We start from the raw sequence: 19,158 nt of genomic DNA on the forward strand, positions 1-19,158 counted from the left end.
GTTCAGGCTGTGGGGGCCCTAAGCCTCTTAACTGTTTTTGAGTGACAGGGACCAGCTTAGCCTGGAAGTCCCACACTGCTTGCCTTCTCTAGGATGGCTGGCTTGGGGGTGTGGAGCCCCAAGCCTCTTAAGTCTCTCCTGAAAGTGGGGACTGGCCTGGGCCAGATGTCCTGCCCCACCTGCCTTCTCTGGCCCAGCCGGTTTGGGGTGTGTGGGCCCAGAAGCTCTAAAGTCTCTCTACATGGCTGGGTGCAACCTGAACTGGGGTCCCACAGCACACAGACCCTTCCTGTTCCAGTACAGATCTTGGGCCCTCTTCCATTGCTCCTTAATAGTTGCAAATAGGTTGTTCTGTTGGAGACAGCGACACCAGAAACTGACTACTCACCATCTTGACTAGAACTCCCTATCAAGCCTTTAAAGAGGAATTAATACAAGTTCTTTCCAAACTGTTCCAAAAAATTGAAACAGAAACCATTCTCCCAAACTCATCCCATGAAGTCAGCATCACCCTGATACCAAAACCAGACAAAGATACAACAAAAAGAGAAAACTACCGTCCAATATCCTTGAGGAATTTACATGCTAAAATCCCCAACAAAATACTAGCAAACGGAATACAGCAACATATCAAAAAGGTTATACATCATGATCAAGTGGGATTCATCCCAAGAATGCAAGGATGGTTCAACATATGCAAGTCAATAAATGTGATACACCACATCAGCAAAGTGAAAAACAAAAAACCATACGATCATCTCAATAGATGCAGAAAATCATTTGGCAAAATTCAACAGTCCTTCATGATAAGGACTCTCAACAAATTAGGTACAGAGGGAAGGTATCTCAATATAATAAAAGCCATATACAATAAACCCACTGTCAATATCATCCTGAATGAGGAAAAGCTGAAAGATTTCCCCTTAAGATCAGGAACAAGAAAAGGATATCTGCTCTCTCCACTCCTTTTTAATGTAGAATTGGAAGTATTTGCCAGAGCAATTAGACAAGAGAAAGAAATAAAGGGCATCCAAATAGGTAAAGAGGAAATCAAATTGTCCCTGATCACAGATGATATGAATCCATATATAGAAAACCCAACAGACTCTACCAAAAAACGTTTAGTTTTGGTAAATGAATTCAGTAAGGTTGAAGAATACAAATCAACATACAAAAATCAGTAGCATTTTTATACTCCAACAACAAACTAGAAGAAAAAGAGATCAAGAAAGCAAGCCCATTTACAATACTCTCCAACAAAATTAAGTACCTAGGAATAAATCTAACCAAAGAGGTAAAATATCTCTACAATGAGAACTATAAATCACTTCTGAAAGAAATGAAAGAAGACACTAAGAGATGGAAAGACATTCCTTGTTCATGGATTGGAGGAATCAATGTAGTAAAAATGTCCATACTACTCAAAGCTATCTACAGATTCGATGCAACTCCCATCAAGATACCAATGACATTATTCCCAGAAACAGAAAAAGCATTCCTATCGTTCATATGGAACAACAAAAGACCATGAACAGCCAAAGCAATCCCGAGCAAGAAAAGTAAAGCTGGAGTCATTACACTTCCTGACTCTAAAGTATATTACAAATATGTAGTAACAAAACCAGTACTGGCATAAAACTAGACATGTGGACCAATGGAACAGAATAGAGAATTCAGAAATCAGCCCATGTGTTTACAATCAACTGATCTTTGACAAAGGCACCAAGAACACTAGAGATAAGACTGCCTCTTCAATAAATGTTGCTGGGAAAACTCAATATCCACTTGTAGAAGAATGAAACTTGATCTGTACCTCTCACTGTATACCAAAACCAACTCAAAATGGATTAGAGACCTAAATATAAAGCCTGAAACTTTAAAACTCCTAGAAGAAAATGTAGCAGAAATGCTCCAGGATTTAGGACTGGGCCATGACTTTATGAATAACACCCCAAAAACATAGACAAAAAAGGAAAAAATAAACAAATGGGATTATATCAAACTAAAAAGCTTCTGCACTGCAAAGCAAACAATCAATAGAGTGAAAAAACATCCTACAGAATGGGAGAAAATATTTGCAAAATATACATCTGACAAGGGATTAATATCCAGAATATACAAAGAGCTCAGACAACTTTACAGCAAAAATAATAATAATAGTAGTAATAATCCAGTTAAAAAATAGATATTTCTCAAAAGAAGACATACAAATGGCCAACAGGTATGTGAAAAAATGCTCAACATCACTGATCAACAGGAAAATGCAAATCAAAACCACTGTGAGATATCACCTCACCCCAATCAGACTGGCTATTATAAAAAAGACAGAGAATAACAAACGCTGGTGAGAATGTAGAGAGAGAGGAACCCTCCTGCACTGTTGTTGGGGCTATAAATTAGTGCCACCACTATGGAGAACAGTATGGAGGTTTCTTAAACAACTACAGATATAACTTCCATACGATCCAGCAATCCCACTCCTGGGGATATATCCAGAGGATTGGAAAATATCACGTCGAAGGCATACCTGCACTCCCATGTTTATTGCAGCTCTATTTACAATAGCTAGGCATTGGAACCAACCTAAATGTCCATTGATGGTTGACTGGATAAGGAAATTGTGGTATATACACAATGGAATACTACTCAGCCATAAAAAAGAATGAAATTCTACCATTTGCAACAATATGGATGAGCCTGGAGAAAATTATACTAAGCGAAGCAACCCAGGTACAAAAAGAGAAATACCATATATTCTCACTCATAACTGGGAGCTAAATCCATAAATAAACAATAAAGAGAGACAGAGAGAAAGAAAGAAACCAACAAACAATAATCACAGTAATATGTGTAGATGCTAAAAACTAGAGGTGAAAAAGGGGAGGGTAAGGGAGGGATAGAGGGAGGGGAGAGGGAGAGGAATTGGTCAATGGACACAAATAATTACTGTATATTGTAATGGTGAATAAGCTAACTATACTGTTCTAACCACCATATGTTGAACACATGTACTGAAAATCAACATTGTACCCCACATGTATATGTAATAAAATAAATAAATTAATTAATTTATTTTTTTAAAAAAGAAGGTATGGTCTCCTTCTAAAAATATCAAACTCCTTTCCAGCTGTTAAAAAGTCCCACAAGCAAGGTATATGTGATCAAGTCCCCCCTATTTTTGTCAGCATTGGATGTTGCCACTATTTTTCATTTCAGCCATTCTGATGGGTATGTAGTGATACTGTATTATACTTTTCATTTGCATTTTGCTAGTAGCCAATGGTATTGGGTGTCTTTTCACATGTTTATTTGCTATATGTATTTACTCTTTGATGAATATCTGTTCATGTGTTTTGCACATTTTATAATTAGACTAATTTTTTATATTTGAGTTTTGAGAATTCTTCATATATTCTAGATATAAGGACTTTGTTGGATATGGGGTTTGCAAATATTTACTCACAGTTTATACCTTGTATTTTCATCCTCTTATCACAATCTTTCATGTACAAAAGGTTTTAATTTTGATGAAATTTAATTTATCAGTTTTTCTTTTATATATAGTGCTTTCAATGTTGTATCTAAGAAATCTTTGTCCAACCCAAGGTTTCAAAGATTTTCTCCTATTTTTTTCTGTGAATTTTATAGTTTTACATTTTATATCTTTGTTCACGATCCATTTGAGTTAATTTTCCTGTAAGGTGTGAGGTTTAGGTTGAGGTTTCTTTTTTGCCTAAATATGTCCAACTACTCCAGAGCAATTTGTTAAAAAAGGCTACTTTTCTTTCATCCAAGTGCTTTTATACCTCTGTCAAAACCAATTAGTTATATTTGTATTGCACTGTTTATGGGTTCTCTATTTTGTTTCATTGATCTGTGTCTATTTCTCTGCCAATACCACTTTGTCTTGATTGTTGCATCTATACAGAAAGCCTTAATATCAGGTAGAGTGATCCCCCCCCCTTTATTCTTCTTTTTAAAAACTACTTTGTTATTCTAATTCCTCTACCTTTCTACATAAATTTTATTTTTTAATCAACACAGAATAATTATGCCTATTAAGGGATACAATGTGATATTTGGATATATTGTATAACGTGTAATGATCAAAACAGGATAATTAGCACATCCATCACTTCAAATGTTTGTCATTTCTTTGTGTTAGGAACACTCAAAATTTTTTCTCCTATCTATTTGAAATTATGCAATAAATTAGTTAGCTATAATCGCCCTACATTGTTATAGAACAAAAGAGCTTATTCCTCTGTTTAGCTGTGATTTTGTACCTGTTGGCCGATCTCTCCATATCCCTCTTCTCCCCACCCTTTCCAGCCTCTGGTAACCACTATTCAACTCTCTACTTCTATGAGATGAACTCTTTTAGCTTTCACATATGAGTGAGAACACACAGTATTTACCTTTCTGTGCTTGCCTTATTTCATTTAACATAATGCACTCCAGGCTCACCCATCTACGTGAATTAGAGATTAAGTTTGAGATTCGATAGGAATTGTGTTAAACTCACAGACCAACTTGTGGAGAAATCATATCTTTACTATATTGAGACTTCCAGTCCATGAACACCATATGACTCTCTATTTACTTATTCTTTTATTTCTTTCAATACTGGTTTTTAGTTTTCAATATAATAGTTCCTGTACATGTTTTGTTAAGTTTATAATTAGGCATTTCACTTTTTTTTTTAGGTATTTCACTTTATTTTGGAGCAACTGTACATGATTTAAGTGCTTAATTTTGGTTTCTACACATAGGTTGCTAGGAGGAATGAAATTGATATTTGTGTTTTAATATCAATGTGACCTTGATATCAAAAAGCTTGTGACCTTGATAAACTCACTTATTACTTCTACGATATTTTTTGTAGATTCTTTAAGATTTTCTACGTAGACAAACATGTCATCTGTAAATAGAAATAACTTTATTTCCTTCTTTCTAAACTGCAAGATTTTATTGCCTGTTGTTGCCTTATGTGCTGGCTAAGACTTCCAGCGCTATGTTGCACAAGAGTAGTAAAGGCAGTCATTATTGCTTTGTTACTGATCTTAGGGGGAAAGTAGTGAGCCTTTCACCATTAAGTATAAGGTTAGCCCCACCTCATACTACCTTGTCAATATTGGGTGGAGGTGGAGGTTTGGCTCCCTGATAGGCCACACTGACAATAGAATTGGGAGAAAGTGAAGATCCAAATAGCCTTGCTTTGCACTGCCTCATTGAGTCTCCATGCTGCTAGGTGGGAGGGGTGGCTCAGCTCCCTGCTGAACCCCGGTGGCATTACTCCAGCAGAGGAATCAGAGGAATCTGCTTCTACTAAGCAGTTTTTCCATTAGCATATGATTATAGTAGGGTGGGTATTTTCAAAAAATTTTTCTGTTTTGTTAGGTCCCCTTTTTCTTGGTTCTTTCACTACAGGGAGGTGGCTTTCTTAAAATGTTTCTGGCCTGTGCCTGCTGGCGGTTCCAGGTCCCAGGCTTCTTCAGGGCCCCATCCAGGATATATGGGAAGCAAAAAAGAAAACTCATGGGATTCACACCTTGTTTTATTCAAATCCCAGTGTTCCTAAATAGCTCATCCCTTTTCCATCTTTTAGAGTCATCCTGTGTATTTGTCGTGTTATGTCCAAGGTTTTTTTTATTTTTTTAGTTGTTAGAAGAAGGACCTAGGACAAATGAGACTACTCCACTACTCCATCTTGGCCAGAGGATAAGTGTCCAATGTATTTAACTTTTAAGAAACTAGTCACTTTCCTCCTCTGCTCCTTTTCTAAACATCACTAATAACTGGGATTTATTTATAAGTAACATTTATTGAGCATATACTATATTAGCCAGATACTGCTGAAGTGTGTTATAGCATCCATATGAGTCAAATATTGTTATCATTCTATTTTCTAAATAAAGAAATGAGAAAAGAGGTTATAAGTGGCCTTAGACTACAGGATGGTAGGTGCAAATCAGGGTAGTCACTGTCAAGCTGTAGCAAAAAAAGAAAACAAACAAACAAAAAAAAAAAAAAACAGAGCCATGCAGTTATATCATTCTTAATACCTCCTTCTCCCCTAACTCCTTACACTCAATCCATCACAAAGTATTGTTGAATGTTCTTCCTAAGTGTCTCTCAAATTAATTCCCATTATCTCTGTGTCCGTTGCCACCACCTTTCTCCAAACTACCACCATCTCTCACACAGGCTGCTGCTATGGCTTCCCAATGCATCTCCTCACATTCACTGTTGCCCACCTTCAATTTATTCTCTATACCACACTTACAGCAAGCTTTTAGGAATTCAGATCTACTCCCTTTGCCATCCTGGCTAAAATCTCTTCAGATAATTTCCATTGTTCTTAAAAATGAAGACATACATTTTTAACATGACCTCCAAGGCCCAGCATGGTTTTGCCCCCACCCACCTGCCCATTATAATTTTCTTTCATTCCCATTCTTGTCTGTTCTGCTCTTGCCACACTGGCTTTGTCTCCTTCCTCAGAAGTTCTTTCTTTAAAAGTTAATTAACTTATTTTGATTGACACATTGTAATTGCACACTTTCATGGGGTAACAGATGATGTTTTTGTTTCCTCTCATCTCAGAAACTGTCACATGCTCTTCCCCCTTTGCCCTGGGTAATATCTGCTTACGATTAAGATCTCAACTCAGTCCTCGCCTCCTCAGAGAAAGAACTCCTTATTTCCTTGACTGGGGCTATTTCCTCTGTGACATTCTCATGTAATACCCAGTACCTATTCTTTATAGGCTAATAATGGTTATAATTTATACTTATTAGTATATTATGAATGTTTCCTTTTCTACTAGAGCACAAATCTCTTGAAGATAGAAATTATACCTTTCTTTTCTTTATCCCCAGCTCCTAGCAAAGCTTCTCAAATGTAGTAAGTGCCTAATACAAATGTCAATTCATAAAAGAAAGGAAATAAGGAAAGAAAGAAGGAAAGGAGAGAGGGAGGGAAAAAGGAAGGACGGAGTTTTTTCTTTTAAAAAAATGAGAGTATGATTGTCTTTGGCATGAAAAGCTGAAGACAGGTTGGTATGGCTTGAATGTCACTTCCAAAACTCGTGTCAAAACATAATCCTCATTGTAAAAGTATTAAATGGGTGGGAAATCTGACTATGGTATTTGAAAGGTGAGACATTTAAGAGGTGATTGGATCATAAGGGCTATGCCCTCATAAATGGATTAATCCGTTCATGGATTAATGAATTAATGGGTTATCACAGGGGTACACTGGTGACATTATAAGGAGAAGAAGACAGACATGAGCATGTGAACATGCTCTTGTCCTCTCACTGTGGGTTGCCCTGCATTGCCTTGGGACTCTGCAGAGTCTCTACCAGCAAAATGGCCGTCACCAGATGCACCTCCTCTACCTTTGACTGCCCAGCTTCCAAAATTGTATGAAATAAATTTCATTTCTTTATAAATTACCTTCAGGTATTCTGTTAAAAGTGACGAAAAACAGACTAAGACACAGGTCAAGGAGAATTAAGGCAAGGAAAAGGTAATTGAATCAGACAGCTGGGGAAACTCAGAAGATAAGAAATTGAAAATGAAATACAACCAGATAATGACATGTTGACATATTTATTTATCAGTGACATTATGAAAAGAGAAGAAAGGGATGTGGTTTCAGGAGCTCTCTTTGAGGCAAGCCATTTCTTTTATAAAGAACTGCTCAGAAAAATACCCACAGAGTAGGAGAAAATATTTGCAAATCAAATTTCTTATAAAGGACTTGAATCCAGAATACGTAAACAACCTTTACATCTCAATAATAAAATGATAATCCAATTGTAAAATAAAAAAGTATTTAAGCAGACATTTCCCCAAAGAAGATATGAATGACTAATAAGCACATGAAAAGATGCTAAACATCATTAGAAATTAGAGAAATTCAAAGCAAAACCACAGTGAGATACCACTTACCCACGAGAATGGCTACAACCAAAAATACAGACAATAACAATTTGTCAGGAGTATGGAGAAACCAGATTTCTTGGACATTGCTAGTGAGCATGTAAAATATTTCAGCCATTTTGGAAATCAGTACGATAATTTCTCAAACTATTAAACATAGAGTTACCACATGTTCCACCAATTCCAACAATTCCACTTCCAAGGGAAATGAAAACCTATGTCCACACAAAGACTTGTACATGAATTCTCATAGCAATGTTATTTATAATAGCCAAATGTGAAAACACCACAAATGTCCACTAACTGATGACTGCATAAAGAAAATGCGATATAGCCATACAGTGGAATATTGTTTAGCAATAAAACAAAATGAAGTACTGATAGATGTTATAACATGAGCCATGGATGAACCTCAAAATCATTATGCTAAATGAAAAAAATCCAGTCACAAAAGATATAATTGCATGATCCCATTTGTATAAAATGGCCGGGATAGGCAAACCTATAGAGACAGAAAGTAGATAGTGGCACCTACAGCTAAGCTCAGCAGAATGGGCAATAACTATTACTGAGTACCAGTTGTGGTTTTTTTGTTTGTTTTGTTTTTGTTTTTGAGGTGATGGAAATGTTCTAAAATTAGATTATGATAATGGTTGTGCAACTCTGAAAATATACTTAAAGCCATTAAATTGTACGCTTTAAGGCGGTAAACCTTACGCTATGTAAATTATGTCTTAATAAAGCTGTTAAAATTATCAAGGAGAAAGTTCAGAAATAAGTTAACACATTTATCTGTGTTCATGTTTGAAGAGGATGTAAAGACTCATTAGAAGTTATACTTGGATGAAATGTTCTTCCAAGAATGGATATTAGGAGTGTTAGTTATTTTGTTAATGTCCTAGGGATATGTTATCTTTTCTTAACTGAAAAACACCATTTATTTTATAGTAATATTGTGGGGAGAGGGGAGTAATTATATATGAAATATATCTATCAGTTACAAGATAGTTACCAGTTTCTTAAATGTTAAATTTGAAAATCTATATTTTAGGTTCTAGGATCTATGTTATAGGCTGAAGGATATATGTTATTTATAATGTAACACAGCTCTTGAGTTCAAGTAGCATTTTTCTAAGTCAAAATAAATACATTTCTAAGCCCTCTATGTGCCAGAATGGATAACTAAATCTGATTCATTACCGGGCTCCTTTATACCCAGCAGGATTCCACTATAGGTCTTAGAAAAACTTTTGGGAGGACTGTGTGATCTTTACACTGGTTATTATCTGGCCCTAAAAAGTTCTTGGAGGCTAGAAGCCCTGCTGATTCCCTGCTAACCTCAGATGCTGAGATTTTTGCCAAAAGCAGGAACTTTAGTACTGAGTCTATTGAGCAGGACCTGTGTTTGGGTTTACCACAAATTCAATTCTCCTTGGTAGAACTACCCCCAATTTAAAAACCTACAGATTCTTAATTCTTTCCTCTCCTGGGTATAGCTACCTTAGCTTAGTAGCTCCCACCCTTTCTAATTTCTCTACATCTGTAAGAAATAAAACACAAAGTAGTAATCAAATCAAGTTCTTTTCTACTTGGATATACAATATCACAGTATATATTAAATGTGGAAGATTATATATAATGTCTATCCATCATCTAGATAGATATTTATGCATATATAGAAAAAATCTATAAAACTGTATGTTAAACAATTAACAGTGATTTACACCAGAGAGTTGGATACAAGATAAACAAAAATCACTTATACAATTTATTTTATTCACTTTGTACTAATGAATTTTTACAACCAACATGTATCTTTTATCACTAAACAATAAAGGGAGTTTTGTTTTGTTTTAAGAAGAAAGAATAGAGAGATGTACGTAAGAGGATAAAAAGTAGCAGATATGTAGGAAGAACAAATTTAGAAATCTAATGTACATGAGGACTACAGTTAAAATTGGGATGCCAGCTAAATAAGTAGGTTTTAGCTGTTCTTGCCATAAAATCAAAAACGGACTTGGTAACTATGTGAGATGTTGAGCATGTTAATTTGCTTCATTATAGAAACAATTTTACTCTCTATATGTATCCCACAGCATCATATTGTATACACAATAACATTTATTTTTTTAAAAAGTAGTAAATGGGTTCCAGATGTATCCAAGCTGGTGTGGAAAGAGACAAAGCTTTGGAGGCTGACAGGCCTAGATTCAAATTGTAAGAGGTTTGGCAAACTCTCTGCTCCAGTTTCTGTGTGCATAAAATGCAGACAATGATATCATGACTAAAGAATAGATAACTTGGCTTAGTCTGTTTTCCAAGATCTGAACAAATCCTGATACAGAAGAGCTGTTCAAGAAACACCTATATAGTAAATGCTCACGGGAATAAACCGTGTAAAGCATCTGGTTTCATTATTTGCAGATAGTAGATGCTCCTGAAATAGCAGAGGCCATCACCACCACCATCAACAACACTACCGTCATTATCATCATCAACATCATCACAGTGTGATATCTGCCTGTGTTTTCCCCAAAGCCTTCCCCAGGAATTCCAGGAAGATTTCAGTAGGAGATTTGCTACTCTCCTCTATGCCCTAGACTCCTCCATCTCGTGGCATTCTGGAGACAGAAAGAACCTGGGTCGAAATCTAGCTCCAGCACTTGCTCACTTTGGGACCTTAGCAAGTATAGTTAATCTCTCTGAGCCTCACTATTGTCACTTGAAAATGTAAGCAATATGATCCACCACAAAATATTGGGAAGATTAACTGAAAAAGTATGCAAAAGTGTCCAGTAGAACATGAGGCAAGTAATACAGATTCAGTAAATGTTAGTTTCCTTCCATAGGGATAATTTAGAAATGCATCATTAAACTACAAAATTAATGAACAGCTGAACCATGGTCCAGTGTTTCAATATTTCTTTTAAATCCTCTAGTCCAATAGAAATATCCACAATTAGAAGAAAAGAATAAAGCAAAGCTGTTTGACTTTGGTTTTATGTAATGGCCACATTAAGTATTCCCAAAGTGACCATTTTTCTAAGACTCTTTATCTCTCTACTGTGAAGAGACTGGCTGTGATGTTTCTGGTCCCCCAACTACCTACAGGAGTTCTAAAGAAAAGCAACTGAAAACGAAACATGGCAAGAAAAATAATGCTGGGTTAATGTTTTTCTCCCCCCCCCCACCCTCCACCCCTCACTTAACCAAAACACTGAAACTTTAATTGATCAGAATTATACCTTTCAAAGACCTGGGTAGTACACTCCTTTTTACAGCACCAGTTCCTTCTGAGGGGGCATTTCACTGGCCGTCTGAGTAAGTGCTCAGCTTGGACCAGCTAGAAAGATGCTTAAGCATGGTCATAATGGCATCAATGTCCACACATACTCAGGGCTCAGATTTCTGGCTTAGTTCCACTTTTTCCACCACCCCCTTATATCCCACAGAGTCTCCCAACTCTTTCCTCCCCCCCCCCCCCCCCCACCAAACCCTGGAAAACCTCAAGATGCCTTTTTACATTCCTCCTTCTCAGCCCCCTTCTTCTGGAAGGCAGTCAGGATGTTCAAGCTCTTCCGGAGCTCCTCTTTCTTCCCATCTATCATCTTATTGTTCTCAATCAGTTTGGTGATCTGGGTTATTTCTGATGCAGGGAAATCCTCACTTTGGTCCAAGATCTTCCCCACGATCTTCAGGTATTGCTCAGCCCACTTCTCTGCCTCCTTCGCACTCAAGAAGTTATCCTGCCCACGCTTCAGAGGCCCTGATGAACTCCCCAGCCAGGGTGTCACATGCAGGTCAGTAACCAGGCATGCCTAGGTAGACATTGTCCCTTTATCCAGCGCTGAATGGCTCCAACTTTTACAGACCCACTATATGGGACCGGGTTCTCAAAGTCCCCATCCCAGAAAAGGTCAAAGATTAGGTAGTTTTCTTTGTCCAGCTTGTGTTTCTCACTCAGCTCCATGTCCAGTTTGTCACCATAATCTGAGATCCCCACCACTGCCACCAAGAGATCATCGATGGAAGCCAAGTTTTCAGCCAGACGCTTGAACTCATCCGGCTTCTCCCCAAAGGGGTACTGGGTGTTTTGACCATATCCATAACAAGGTGGCTGCCACCATGTGAAGCAGAGAGGAGCCGGAGGCCCAAGAGCAGCAGGGAGACAGCAGCGCCATAACACTGGACTTGGGAGCGCGAGGTAGCCTTGATGTTTTTCTTTTTTTTTTTTTTTGTCTTTTTCCGTGTCCAGCAACGGATCGCAACCCTCAGTGTTGCCCCCGTACTGGACCGGGACTGGCAACGGGATCGCAACCCTCGGTGTTTCTCCCACACCTCGCTCAGCCAGTGAGCGGGAACCGGTCTGCATGTGGGATCCGAACCCTCGGGTGGGAGCACCGCTGCGCCTCCCAAGCAGCGCACTGTAGCAGTGCGCCACCGGGCCGGCCCCTTTTCTTTATGGCAGAAGTTTGCCTTCTCCTTCTCCTTCAGGGATTCTCAGTATGAATGTGTTGTTGTTTCCCTTTCTAAAATAAGGTGATTGTACAGAAAAACAAAAGGATCTTGAGAGAAAGACTGGCAAAGGGAAAAAGCCCTTTCCTCCCCCTTCATCAGTGATTGTGACTCCTTATCCAGCCTCTCCGAAGCTCAGTCAACTTATGAGATTCTGAAGAAAAAGAGGATAGAATCAAAGAGGAGCACAGAGCCCTGAAAATGTGCTATTCCCATCACCCTGCTTTTCAACAGATCCCTTAATTACTATTGAATTTTTCCTCCACACTCAACTGTAGTTCATGTCTGCCAGGAACCTCAGAATATGACCTTATTTGGAAATAGGGTTTTTGCAGATATAACTTAAGATGAGGCTTTATTAGTCCATTTTCTGTTGCTTATAATGGAATAGCTGAAACTAGGTAATTTATACAGAAATGGAATTTATTTCTTACAGTTTTGGAGGCTGGGAAGTCCATAGTCTGGGGGTACATCTGGTGGGGACCTTCTTCTGGGTGGCAACACAGGGTATCACATGACTACCTAAGTTGGGGCCCTTTTTCTTCATTGTTGCTGGTGGAGTCCACCTGCTGTAGAGAGTGTAATGCCACACAGTTCCCAGCCACCCTCATTACAGAGCTGACTGGGGGCCCGGTGGATATAAGGTCATGCTGGGAGGTTTCTGAGCTTGAGTCCCTCCATGAATGAAGGCAGAGGAAAAAAAGAAGGAAGAGGAAGAGAAATACATCATGATAAGTTTGTGGCCCTCTCCCTGCTCTTGGGTTGCCCATTTCCCCTCCAGACCAGACATGTGAAAAGAATAGATTAAAAAAAAAGAAAACTGACTTTAACAATGTACTCGGTTCAGGGAATATAATGGCAAAGACAGACACTGGCTCTGCCCTCATTAACCCTACAATCCAGAGCCACAAACAGGCCATTTGAATCCCAGATGATAAATGCTAGGACATAAGGCTGAGAAGGCATAGTGTCTTCCTATGCTGCTGCAGGGACTTTCTTTTTAATACACATTTCCAGTAAAATTCATCATTAGAGGGCTAAGGTAGCAGAGACAGATTCTTTGAAGCCTCCTTTAATATCAATTAATATATAATTTTATTTTTCCAAGGTAGGAGTTAGTGAGGCAAAATGAGGCACTTTGAAACTTTGAAAATAAATGCTGAGCCCAAACTCCAAAGCAACACCAGACCTCATACAGTTAGTCATTACAGCAAGGTGATAGAGCTATGAAAATTGCCCCAATGAAGCCCTGGATGGAAATGCAAAACAGAACAAATAACCCCCTGTTTATACACATAATGTGCACACTGTGGACCAGTGTTGCTTTCCATAGGAAAATTAAGCTGTCTGATAGAGGCCTGATGCAACTGTCTCTCCACCAGTGACTGAACTCCCAGTGTTCACAGGTAGTGACGAGTATCATTTTCTTCCCTGTGTCTGTGGCAGATTTTCCAAAAGTGGCTGTAATAGTATCTCCCATCCCACATGCTGTTCTGTAATGTAATCTTACCCTCCTCCACCAAGAGGTCCAATCTAATCACCCTCCCTTTTAATCTGGACTAGCCTTAGAAACATATTTGTAACCAAAAGAATGTGGAAGAAACCATGGTACTTCCAAGGCTAGGTGATAAGGAGTCTGGCAGATTCTGGAAGGCTCATTCTGTGGATGATTCATCTCAGGACAATACCTCTTAGAACCCAGCTTCCACGCTGTGAAAAGCCAGAGACACATGGAGAGGCATATGGACAGACTCCAGTTGATCGTCCCAGCTGAGTCCAGACTTGGAGGAATATCAACCCAGACACCAGACATTTGAGGAAAGAAGATTTTGGTTGATTCCATTTCCCAGCCGTGAGAGTCCCCTCAGCCCTTGAAATCTTCCCAACTGAGGCCCCAGTATCGAGGAGATACAAACCATCCCTGCTGGGCCCCATCTGCATTACTGACCCACAGAATTTATGAATGCAGTAGAATGGTACTTGTTTTACTCCACCAAGTTTGAAGTTGCCATTATAAGGACAGTATCCTTGGCTCTGAGCCCAGGGTAAGGTGTGAAACAGGAACTCAATGCGGTTTTGTGGAACTGAGTAGAAATAAAGATCAAAGCACCTGGGAAGACTCCGTGTTTGTTCCTCTGAGACAGTCTCCCATCTTCAAAGTGAAGCAGATTAAAGGATGACTCACTATCTGTCAGTTAGCTCACACTGCCTTTATCAGCACCGTCTTCAGTTATCACCTAGCATGGATGGACCCTAAAATAAACCCCAAGAAGTGTCAATTTTGCAGCAATCAAAATATATTTTCATGAACGCCAACTCAGTGATTGCCCTGGGAACAACGTATATGTTGATAGCACTGTCAAAATCTGTCACCAAATTCTACATCCAGTTCCTCTGGCTGATGCTAACAGTTTATTAATATAGGAGGAAGTTAAAAATCATACTAAGAAAGCCAAAATTTTTCTCTGGAGAATTGACAAGAGACCAGGAGCATAGGTGTAGTGCTACTCGGGCTAATGTTGGAATCCTGCTGATGTCGCCAATTGTAGCGCTCTTAATCCTGTTCATGACGCCAATTGTAAAGCTACACAACCACACCAATTGATGGCCTTTTTTACCTGCCTGTAATCCTGCCCTGACTGGGCCAATTGTCAAGCTCGGGCTGGGTCTGGAGCTCACAGACCGCACAAGCCCATTCCAGACTGGGTCACAAAAGCTTCATACACCAGGCTGGGTCACCATACCCCTCACATGCCAGGCTGGGTCACCAGACCCATTACACGCAGGTCTATGAGCTAGGTAACTGGCAAACAGGTCCTTGGAAGCCACAGGTTGGAAAGACATGGCCGCTTGTGCAGCAGCTGCCGCCCAAAGCAGTAAACTCCAGCCGAGGTGGCAGTGCCACGCAGGTGCGCTAACTTCACCCACGCACAACCTGCCCACAAAGAATGCTGCACCACCCCCAACCTGCCCTGAGGCAAGGGGGCCTGATTAAATTAGTCTATTTTCCCAACAATGGGAGACAAAGTTCTTTCCTCCCTAGAGACAGAAAAGGGCAGTGATTAGAAATCTGAGTTGTGAACACACAATCTTGGCTTAAAATCTCAGTTTAGCCACCTAATGATTCTGTGAACTTGCTCATGTTATATTTATATCACACTGTTTCTCCTTTATTTAAAAAAAAGACATAAGGATTAAATGAGATAACAGGTATGTGAAGTTATTCAAATATTTATCATGTACCTCTTAAGTGCTTAGACACTGTTTTAAGCACAGGGGAAAAAAAAGGCGAACAAATGAGATAAATCTAGCAGGAGAGACAAACAATAAATATATGTGCAAAGTAATATGTAATTTGTAATTAAGTGTAGTGATAATTAATATGAAGAAAAATAAAGCAGAGTGAGGAGATGTAGAGAGATGAGGTTGCTAATTTAGATAGTGGAGTCTGGGAAATCTTCTCTGAGGACACTTAAAGGAAGACCTGGATGAAATGAAGGAGTGATCCATACAATTATCCTGGGGAACAGCATTCTAGGCAAAGGGAGCACCAAGAAAAAGGCTTAAGGTGGGAAAAAGAAGAGCAAGGAGGCTTGGTGGCCAAGTGGAGTGAGGAAATGAGATTATGGTAGGAAATCCCTTCTCCAACGTAGCCATAGATGACATCAGGTAGGTTCTTTTAAACCATCTGGATTGTAATCTAAGTGTGGTGGGAAGCCATTGGTGGGCCTCTCATCACCCTCTGCATGAATTGCTTAGCACAGTGCCTGGCATATTATAGTACATACTCAGCAAGCAGCTCACCACACATTCCTCACCAGCAACACTGAGTCCAACCTCCACTCAAAGAGCAGGTGATAAGATCGGAAAGTGTACCATCTGTAGGTTACAAGGGGGGTGATATCTCAGGACATACACACAAGATGTAGAAAGAAGAAAACCAAATGAAGCCTAAAGAAACATCAGGCATTCTGCTCATATACTGTTACTCAGTTCTTCATGAAAATACAGGGTGGAAACCACAGATATACAAGGAATCATTAGAACATATTACAAATAACTATATGCCAACAAATTTGAAAACCTGAAAGTCATGGATAACTTCTGGACACATACAAATTACCAAGACTGAACCAAAAGACATAAAAAACATGAACAAACCAATAACAAGCAATGAGATTGAAGGAATAATCAGCAGTTTCCCGACAAAGAAAAGCCCAGGACCAGATGGCTTTACTGCTGAATTCTACCAAACCTTTAAGGAGGAGTTAATACCAATTCTTGTCAATCTATTCCAAAAATGGAAACAGAGGCCATTCTCCCAAACTCATTCTATGAGGCCATCATCACCCTGATACTAATAAGAGACAAAGACAAAGATACAACTACAAAAGAAAACTACAGAACAATACCTTTGATGAACAAGACACAAAAATCCTCAACAAAATATTAGCAATCAGAATGCAGCAACACATCAATAAAATGGTACACCATGATCAAGTGGCAGTCATCCCAGAAATGCAAGGATGGCTCAACATATGTTAAGTCAATAAATGTGATACACCATATCAATCAAATCAAGGACAAAAACCACATGATTATCTCAATAGATGCAGGAAAAGCATTTGACAAAATTCAGCATCCCATCATGATAAAGACTCTTAGCAAATTAGGTATAGAAGTTCAGTTTCTCAACAAAATAAAAGCCATATATGAGAAACCTACTGTCAATATCATCCTAAAAAGCTTTCAGCTTTTCCCCTAAGGGCAATAACAAGACAAGGATGCCTACTCTCACCCCTCCTATTTAAAATAGTATTGGAAGTACTAGACAAAGCAGTCAGGCAAGAGAAAGAAATAAAAGGCATCCAGATTGTAAAAAATGAAATCAAACAGTCCCTACTGACAGTTGACATGATCCTATATACAGAAAAACTTAAGACCCTACCAAAAAACTCTTAGAGCTGATAAACAACTCCAGTAAAGTCGCATGATAAAAAACCAATACACAAAAATCAGCAGCATGTAGTAGTTTGTTTTTATACTCTAATAACAAACTAGCAGAAAAATAAATCAAGAAAGCAATCCCATTTAAAACAGTCTCTAAAAAAAATAAAATACCTAGGAATCAATTTAACCAAGGAGATAAGAGATCGCTACAATGAGAACTACAAATCGCTGTTGAAATAAATTAAAAGGACACAAAAAGATGGAAAGAAATCCCATGCTCTTGGATTGGAAGAATTAATATTGTGAAAATGTCCACACTACCTAAAGCGATCTACAAGTTCAATGCCATCCCCATCAAAATATCAATGACATTCTTCACAGAAATAGAAAAAACAATCCTAACATTCATATGGGACTACAAAACACTCCAAATGGCCAAAGCAATCCTGAGCAAAAATAAATAAATAAATAAAACCAGAGGCATAACACTCCCTGACTATAGTAACAAAAACAGAAAAAAAGCATGGTACTTGCAGAAAACAGACACTCAGACTGATGGAACAGAATAGAGAAGCCAGAAATCAACCCACATACTTACGCCCAACTGATTTTTGACAAAGGCAACTAGAACATACATTGGGGAAAAGACGGCCTCTTCAATAAATGGTGCTGGGTAGACTGGACATCCATATGCAGATGAATGAAACTGAACCTATACATCTCAGCATATATCAAAATCAACTCAAAATGGATTAAAGATTTAAATATAAGACCAGAAACTATAAAACTCCTAAAAGAAAACGTAGGGGAAACATTTCAGGAAGTAGAACTTGGCAAAGACTTTATAAATAGGACCCCAAAAACACAGGCAACAAAAGAAAAAATAAACTAATGGGATTATATCAAACTGAAAAGCTTCTGCACAGCAAAAGAAACAACAGAGCAAAAGAACAACCTACAGAATGGGACAAAATATTTGCAAACTATGTATCTGACAAGAGATTAATATCCAGAACACACAAAGAATTCAAACAACTTAACACTAAGAAAACAAGAAACCCAATTAAAAAATGGGCAAAGGAGCTACATAGATATTTATCATATGAAGATATAAAAATGGCCAATAGACGCATGAAAAAATGCTTAGCATCACTCAGCATTAGGGAAATTCAAACCAAAACCACACTGACATATCATCTCACCCTGGTTAGACTGGCTATTATCAAAAAGAAAGAGAATAACAAATGCTGATGAGGATTCTGAGAAAGGGGAACACTCCTACACTGTTGGTGGGACTGTAAATTAGTGCAGCCATTATGGAAAATAGTATGCAGTTTCCTCAGACAACTACAGATAGAACTGCCATATGACCCAGCAATTCTATTACTGAGTATACATCCAAAGGAATGGAGATCTTCATGTTGAAGAAATACCTGCACTCTCATGTTTATTGCAGCTCTTTTTACAACAGCCAAGAGTTGGAATCAACCTAAATTTCCATTGACAGATGGCCAAACAAAATTAATGTGGTATATATACTCAATGGAATATTACTCTGCCTTAAAAAAGAATGAACTTCTGCCATTAGCAGCAACATGTATGAACTTAGAGAAGATTACGTTAAGTGACATAAGCCAGGCACAGAAAGAGAAACATAGCATGTCCTCACTCATAAGTGGGAGCTAAAATAAAGAAGGAATGGAAAGGAAAGGAAAGAAGTGCGAGGGAGGGAGGGAGGGAGGGA

The 19,158-nt window shown here is 38.6% G+C and overlaps 1 pseudogene; it reads right to left on the reverse strand.

Moving 5' to 3' along the window:
* Window positions 1-11,455: 11,455 nt before the first annotated feature.
* Window positions 11,456-19,158, reverse strand: part of LOC103595520 — a 125,285-nt pseudogene continuing 117,582 nt past the window's right edge.

This window comes from Galeopterus variegatus, unplaced genomic scaffold (assembly GCF_000696425.1).
Source record: "Galeopterus variegatus unplaced genomic scaffold, G_variegatus-3.0.2 Scaffold1787, whole genome shotgun sequence".
NCBI lineage: Eukaryota > Metazoa > Chordata > Mammalia > Dermoptera > Cynocephalidae > Galeopterus > Galeopterus variegatus.